Source organism: Mustela putorius, unplaced genomic scaffold, assembly GCF_011764305.1.
Source record: "Mustela putorius furo isolate JIRA1106 unplaced genomic scaffold, ASM1176430v1.1 tig00000242_pilon_pilon_pilon, whole genome shotgun sequence".
NCBI lineage: Eukaryota > Metazoa > Chordata > Mammalia > Carnivora > Mustelidae > Mustela > Mustela putorius.
In genome coordinates, this window is record NW_025421325.1 from 16,464,225 (window position 1) to 16,472,613 (window position 8,389).

At 40.8% G+C, this 8,389-nt stretch overlaps 1 protein-coding gene across 3 annotated transcripts in view; it reads right to left on the reverse strand.

Moving 5' to 3' along the window:
* The window catches only part of NUGGC (nuclear GTPase, germinal center associated), a 52,456-nt gene extending 46,804 nt beyond the window's left edge, over nucleotides 1–5,652 (reverse strand). For 2 of the 3 annotated variants that reach the window (XM_004775131.3, XM_045078369.1), the window contains exon 1: nucleotides 5,506–5,651. The gene's annotated coding sequence lies outside the window, so the exon portion shown is untranslated. Of the gene's footprint in view, nucleotides 1–5,505 lie in introns of all 3 variants that reach the window. The other variant, XM_045078370.1, reaches the window with a different exon arrangement.
* Between the last annotated feature and the right edge of the window lie 2,737 nt (nucleotides 5,653–8,389).

The following is an 8,389-nucleotide window of genomic DNA, read 5'->3' on the forward strand; positions in this document are numbered from 1 at the left end:
AACTGTCCTGATTCCCAGTCATTCCCTTCTTTTGTCACCACTGCTCCAAGCACACCTTTGTTATAATTCTTTCTTGCCCCTTGTCCTATCCACATTCGTTTCAGTGTTGTGTTTCCATCATGAAGTACAATCACTAACAATAAATACTGAATGAATGAATAAAATAATGGATAGGAAGCTTCTGATGAGATTCTACACCATAGGATGTTTTAAGCCAATTAGTTTTTTAAAATTTTTATTTAAACCAATTTAGTTTACATAATTAGAGTCCCAGCTTTAAGAGTAAAGCGAAGAGTAGGAACAAAAGGACAAGTGTACAAATGGAGCAGCATCAACCACAAAGAGTGTTGGGAATCCTGAACTTGATAAAGGGATGACATGGCAAAGGCAGAAGATATGGACAGGAATTCATAGTTGTCTCCAAATACATGACCTTAGAGTTGATTATACAAGAGGGATGATACATGTTTTCTGTGATCCCAAGGGAGGACCACTAGGGCTTTTGGTTTCTGTGGAAGGTATATTTGGCTTAACATTCTCTAGTAGTTAGAGTTGTCCAAAATACAGGGAGCTCCTTTAGAAAGTAATGAATTTTCTGCCACTAAAGGTATCTAAAGGTATGACCTGATAACAATCGCAACAGACTAGATGTATTGTAAGACCTCTTCAAATCCCAAGATTCTATGTTCTTACTTGAAATGTTCACCAGCAAAGCTAGTAGTAGAAGTTCTCTGAGAGGTCACAAGAATTCACGAGAGATCCAAGCAGCTCCTGGTTTGTAATGCTGAGTTAGAAGAGCTAAACTACATCAAAACCTAGCTAAGATAGGAAAACAAACAGGTAGATGAGCTCTAATGTATGCAAGTACATGGCAGTGCCTATCAATAACCCATTTTTTTAAAAAGTAGGCTCTATACCCAATGTGAGGCTCGAACTCATGACCCAAAGATCAAGAATCGTGCTTTACTGACTGAGCTGGCCAGGGGACTCCCCTCATCAATAACTTTAGATACAGAACTAAGAATTACCCTAAGAAAGAAACCAATCTGTTGTTTTCTGAAGACAGTAGCTCAATGAGCCACAGCCACAGTCACACAAAATGCTAGGCACTATATCATAGGGAGTGCTGGAAACAAAACAAAATATATGGTCCTAGCAATAGACAAATCCACTGTAGAACCTCTAGAATAATTTGTGTTCTGGTAGCCACAATCCAGGAAGAAATAGAGAGGTCAGATGAAGTCCAAAAAAACAAAAAACAATTTGGTAAGCGTTACCACCATACAAATGCTGAGATGAAGGCCCTTCAATCTGAGAAAGAAGGAGATTTAGAGGAGAAGCAGACATGTTCACCAAATCCTGGGCACTAGTTTTGACTTCTTTTAGAGTCCCAGCAACGTCAGTTCATCTAACTTCATTTATGAAATCAACAGTACACAATGACCAGCAAGGGCTGTTACCATGTAACTATCTGTGTTTGGGCTGGGCTTAGCTGCTACATGCCGCAGAGACACCAAACCATTGGTCTCCCAACGCCGGGGCAGCTATGGTACCAGTACCTGAGTAATTTGTGATCCCTAACTGAAATGTGGAGAAACTGGAAGTGATTTGAGTTGTGGTGTGGCGAATCGGGCTTCCAATTCCTTCTGCCAGTGTTCAAAGACTGGCAGGAAGAGATCATTTGATCGGCAAACCAAGACACTGGAAAGTGGAAGGTATCAGCAAGAAAAAGGCTGAGAAAGTAGAATGAAAGAAACACCGCGCACTTAAAAGGAAAGATTTAAACAAATATATCACTAGGGAGGGTAGTATGCTGCAGACCGTGAGTACCTAGTCACTGAGCTCAACTCCGTGATGGTAGGAAGGGTAGTAAGCTACCAAGCAGGTGTGGAAGGTACAGCTCTGGTTTTGCTACCAGTGAAAGGAGCTGGCAGCACTTCAGCCAAGCCATTTTATCACCCTGGGTCTTAGTTTCCCCATATGAATGAGAGATTGAACTAGTCCTTCTCAGATTTAGTTGGATGCCAAAAAGATTAAAATTCTTAATATGAAATGTCACCTGCCGTGTAATTAGGGCTCCCGTGTCATCAAAAGTAGCACAACCAAGATTCCTGTAATTTCGGGTTCATTTCACTTTCAGGAGCAAACAAACCATGGGGGCACAGTCCTTCCTCAAACGATGTAGGCATCGACTTTACCCCCAAGAAGACACAGTGGTGATAGTTGCATTTTGTGAAAGTTTGGCTGCTGCAAAGAAGCAACTGAAAAGAGTTCAAATTGATTGCTCATACAGGCCAGGTTTTCACGTGTGGTTTATTTCACTTGTATTGCAACTATGCGGTTAGCACTGAAGTTTTGATTTTAGTACTTATTTACATTCATGTGCACTGAGCCTAAGAATAGCATCTTTTAAATGAGACTCTCTGCATATTTAGCTTGATATGGGAAAGTTGCACAGAACGCATTTCCTGTTAAACAACTGTGACTTTTGACAGTTGTTTTTGCTTCTCCCACTCTCCCTCTCTTGTTTGTGTTTACTTGATGTCTTTTTTTTTTTTTTTTACATCAAATGCACAAATGCAATAGTTATTCCTTTACTAGAACATCTTCATATAGTGGAAGTAAGTAAAGAATGCTCCTGAGCTCCTTCTTCTACAGATATGGACAATGAGGCCCAGAGAGGGAAAGGAACTTGTCCAAGGTCAGAGCAACTCCGAGTTCACTGTTCTCTCCATTCCACCAAGCAGCCTCTCACAGGTACTATATAAATAAAGCCTCTGGAGCTTAAATGCAGGAGAAGAAAGGGAACAGCACTCCCTTCAAATACATGACAAAAAGGCATTTTGGGAATGAAGGCTATTGTGTTGGACTAAGACAAGCTACTCAATAAAATTGTACTTGGGGCTTAAACTGAAGCTTTTGATTGAACATTCATTCTTCACTGCCCTCAGAAGTAAAACAAGCCAGTGTGTGTGTGTGTGTGTGTGTGTGTGTGAGAGAGAGAGAGAGAGAGAAGAGAGAGAGGTGGGCATGAGAGACTGAGGAGAACACTTACACTACATTCCGTTTGTGATGCGGAATTGAATGTGCGTAAGAATTGCAAACATCCTGTCCTTGTCCCCCTAGTTCTTCTCTTACAGCCAGAATCTCAGCTCACCCTTCCTTGCTTCACAGCATCAGGCTCCCTGCTCAGCAGGGAGCCTGCTTCCTCCTCTTTCTCTGCCTGCTTCTCTCCTACTTGTGATCTCTGTCTGTCAAATAAATAAATAAAATCTTAAAAAAATATATTTGTTGCATGTCCATTATGTGCCAGGCATTGTTCCTAGGTGCTGGAGCTACATCAGGGTATGAAGGGGGAAGGTGTCTATACACACAGAGCTTACATGCCAAAATGTGAATGGCGTAGTGGAAATTACTCAGGATTTGGCATCAGAATGTCTGGATGCGGGGATCATGTTCCAGGACTCCAACATAACACTGAACAAATCACCTGACCTCTGTAAGCCTCAGTTTATCTACATATAAATAAGTATCTCAAGTACAAAGAGACCTATTTCAGGAGTTCGTTGTGATGAGTAAATGTGATATTGCATGCACGGTTGGTCTGTAGGCACTTAAGCGGCTGTAAAAATGTTATTTATTTTTAGAATATTTGATGAAGACAGTTAAATTAGAAATCAGTACAAGGATTCACCAGGGTCAAGTCTATTTAGTTTTGAGAGTACATATGCCATTTTCACTGATAATCTGACTCCATTCTTGTCCACATCAATCAGTCAATCACCTCGAGAGTTCTATCTCATTGTCCTTCGAGAGTCCTTGGTGAAATCTTAACCTCCTCCCACAGAGAGGTGGGCTGGAGTATGAAATAAGAAGGAGAGTCTTAATAAACTGATGGAATGTTGGTGACATTTAGGATTTATTTCCTTTCTTCTTAAGTTTTAAGTACATTTGGTATTGGCAACACGTCCTAACCACTTTATTGGACGTTGCACTGCTCTTCCAAGCTAGCTATGTGCCAAAAAAGCCATTTAAACACATGAGCTCTGAAGCAAAAGTGAAACAAAGGCCTTCGAATCCCCAAAGGTTAAGACCTACATTTTCAGCATTAACACACAAGCTAGTACTGTAACCTGAGAAGGGAAGCCCACAGAAGTACATACAGAAAAGGAGCTATTAGAATAACATGATTTTCTCCCCCCTTCACACCCACACCATGAAGAGGTAAGTAAAATAAGCACATATTTTCATAACGTGCATTATTAGATTCTAACAAAATGAATTCCAATTCTCTCACACCACTTCCCCAAGCTTACCAAAGCTAATGAGGCATAAGATGGCATTAATAGGGGCGCCTGGGTGGCTCAGTCAGTTAAGTGGCCGCCTTTGGCTCAGGTTATGATCTCAGGGTCCTGGGATCAAGTCCCGTGTCAGGCTCCCTGCTCAGTGGGAAGTCTGCTTCTTCTGCTCCCTCTGTCCCCCAACCCCATGTTCATCCTCTCTCTCTCTCTCTCTCAAGTGAATAAATAAATGTGATATTAATACTACCCCTAATGATGACTGAAATTGCTGTGTTTTTTAGAAGGGAGGAATGATTAGTAACTTGCCTAAAATCACATTCTTATGTAAAATTCAAGCAAAAACCTGATCCTCTGAATTCTAGTTTATTGGTCTTTGCATAGCCTTATGATTCAGAAAGTGATACCCACTTTCCCTCATGAAAAAACTACTTTAAGATGATTAAGAGAGGGAAAAGAAACAAGTTTTCCATATAGAAAAATTCCAAATATTTTTTGTAGGTACTCTACCCTCAAGAAGAGGGAGCATAACCATCTACTCCTTAAGTGTGGGCTTTGCAGAGGGACTCCCTTCCAAAGAGGGCAATACAAAAAGGAGGCAAGAAGAGTAACTTTACAGTAAAGAGACCTGGACACACACTGCACACAGCCAGGTGATGAAGGTCAACATGAATATTAATAGATCAAATCATCTGTATGTACCCTTGACCTGATATGATGAGAGCAGCCCTTTAACTCTGTGATCTCCCTCCCCTAAACCCATCACTTCAATCTAATCATGAGAAAAACAGTTACATCTCAATAGGGGTTAAGCCTACATAATATCTGACCAGCACTCCTCAAAACTGTCAAGGTCATTAAAAACAAAGTCTGAGAAACTGTCACAGCCAAGAGGAGCCTAAGGAGACACAACAATTAAATGTAATATGGTGTCCTGGATGGGATCCTACAACACAAAAAGGACAGTAGGAAAAAAAAAAAAAAACTAAGACAACCTGAATAACTTTTAGCTCTTAGTTAATAATAATGCTATAAATATAGATTTATTTATTGCAACAAATGTACCATTCTGATGTAAGATAGGAGAGAAACTTGGGTGTGGGTTATATGGGGACTCTTATCTTCTCAATGTTTCTGTAAATCTGAATTCTATCTCTTTAAACCAAGCACACATTACAGCAAAAATTACATAAGAGAAATGACTTACCAGATGTCACTTTTTCTGCTTTGGCTCTAGGAGTCCACAGAGGGGATGGTGGCAGTTTCTCCACTTTGGTAGAGATATGTGGAACCAGCTGGGGTATATAGCCCTTTGTGGCTGCAGTCACAAGCCACATTCACACAAGCAGAAGTGAAACTAACTTGCCATCCGAGGGCTATTTATGAGGATCTCCCCCTTCAGAAATTGATTCGTACTATTTCCCCCTTTTCATTTAAACTTAAATTGTGTGTTAATTGGGGATCTTACATCCTTCTCGGCCCTATTCCTACAAGCAGGCAGGTATTAGTCATTATTAGTCATTCTTTTCTTTCCAAATAAATTATAGCATCCATTCTGCAGCATCCTTTCTTTGAGGGGGAATTTTACTCTGATGAATCTTCATTTTAAGACTTGTTTTATTTATTTATTTGAGAGAAAAAGATAGATCACAAGCAAGGGGGAAGGATAGGGGGGAAAGCAGATTCCCCGCTGAGCAGGAAGCCTGACTCAGACCTCAATCCCAGGACCCTGAGATCATGACCTGAGTGGAAGGCAGATACTTAACCAACTGAACCACCGAAGTGCCCTATTCTGATGGATCTAACTTACTTGAGCAGATAGGAAAAATACCCCAGATCGAAGAGAAACAATGCACTTATTCCTGCACCACACCCCAAATACAAGATCACTGCCCAAGATAGATGACGCAGATGAAAAAGATAAACTGACTCTTGGTAACGAAGCCTTGAAACTCACAAAAACCAAACACCATTGGATTGTTTGTAGAAATGAGGGTCATACAGTTTTAAAGATCTCTTTGGAATTTAAATTTTACATCCATATTTTAAAAAAGAGAGAGAGAGAGAAAGAGAGGTGCCTGAGTGGCTCAGTTGGTTAGACATCCTACTCTTGATTTCAGCTCAGGTCATGAACTCAGGGTCGTGAGATCAAGTCCCAGGTCAGGCTCCATGCTCAGCAGGAGTCTGCTTGAAATTGTCTCCCTTCCTCTCCCTCTGCCCCTCCCCCCCATACTTGCATGCACGCCCCCTCTCTCTCTCTCTGCAAAAATCAATTAATCAATCAATCTTTTTTTAAAATCAGAAAAACAAATAGTTTTAGAATGCTATCCAATGGAGAAGAAGGAGAATCTACTCTACTTTGCTATGTTTGGCCACCTAAATAAGCACATCATGTAAGGGGAAATAAAGGAACTTTTAACCTTCAGCTTCAGGTAGCATTTGACCTTCAAAGGCAGAGTCAATCATTACCAGGATTACTGTCAGTACCTGTAGATATTTTTTAGTCCAAAGTGGGGATTCAGACAGCAAAGAGGTTAAAAAGAATTAAAGATAAATATTTAGACTGTGATCTTAAAGGTTGCTTTGAAGTTTTAGCAAGATGGTATGCCTCGTCCATAAGAGAACCATAGAAATAACAGTATAAAGTTCAAAGCAAAGAACATCAACATGAATACCATCATCAGTGTTGGATCTTCTGTTTCTGGGCAAAATCACACCTTAGTCTTGTGTTCACGTCACATATACTTAGGTCTCCCCCTACCGGCTGTTTCTTTGCTCCAACAGTTAACCGTATTCTAAATCAGAGGTACTACTAAAGTACCTAATAACTAAAATTAATTTTGATCATTTTTAAAGCTGCCTGGGTTATTTATGGTGGTCCTTCATGCCTGCTATCAGACACTTGAATGCTAGGTCTGTTAAAAGTTTGGGAAATCTACCAGGCTGCATTTTCATTGAATTCACTGGAAACACTGAAGCAATTGAAATAAAACTTGCTCAGAGTCCCATCACCACACCAACCATCTCTCAGAATCTGCACCCCTGTGCTCTGCCTTCCAGCCTGTTACTAGAAGAACTATCCATGCACCCATCAAAAGCAAATCCCTTCTTCTGTGCTCCTCTCTCCAAATGCAGGACTAGGAAGAATAGTTTTCTCTTACAATTCATCAGATTTTCACTCTCCATTGGATTATTCCCATTGGCATAAAAACTGGCTATTATTTATTATTATGTTTTATTTTATTGTGAAAGATTGTATTTATTTATTTATTAAATAAATACAGAGAGAGAGTGCATGAGTGGGGAGGGGAGGCAGCAGGAGAGGGTCAAGCAGACTCCATGCTGAGCACAGAGCCCAGTGTGAAGCTCTACCCCAGGACTCTGAAGTCATGACCTAAACCAAAGTGAGTTGTTAAACTGACTGACTCACCAAGTGTTTATTTTAATAAACACTTCCTTTGACACCATTTTCCCTGCTGCCTACTACCCCAATTCTCTGTACTTCTTGAAGACAAAATCCTTCAAGAGTTGTCTAAACTCACTGTCTCAAGTTCCTCTCCTCTCGATCTGTCATAAACCTTTCGAGACAAGCCTTCACATCTACACTTTCATAAAACTCTTGTTGTCAAAGTCCCCAGGATCTTAGTTTTCAGCCCTCATCTGACTTGACCCTTCAACAGAGGCATTTGATCCAGTAGATCACTTCATCCTCCTTAACACACTTGCACTTGGCTCCCAGGTAACCACCACTCTCCTAGTTTTCTTCCCACGTCCCTGGGGGTACCTCCTCAGCTTCCTTTGCTGATTATTCCTCATCTCCTCAACCTGCTAAGAATCGAATGTCCCCAAAGCTTGGTCTTTAGTCCTCTCTTTCTTTTCCACTCTTACTCTGTTTTGTAGCTTTAAATTTCATCTATGTACCTGTAACTCTCACTTGGTAGGTCCAGCCTGAACTTTTTCATGGCTTACTGCTCGCTAGGATCCCAAACATGACAAGTATGGATTGACCTCCTCACACGCCCCTGCAAAACCCCACTCTGTCAACAAGCTTCTCCATTTTAGCCAACGGCAACTTCATGGTTCCAGTCCCT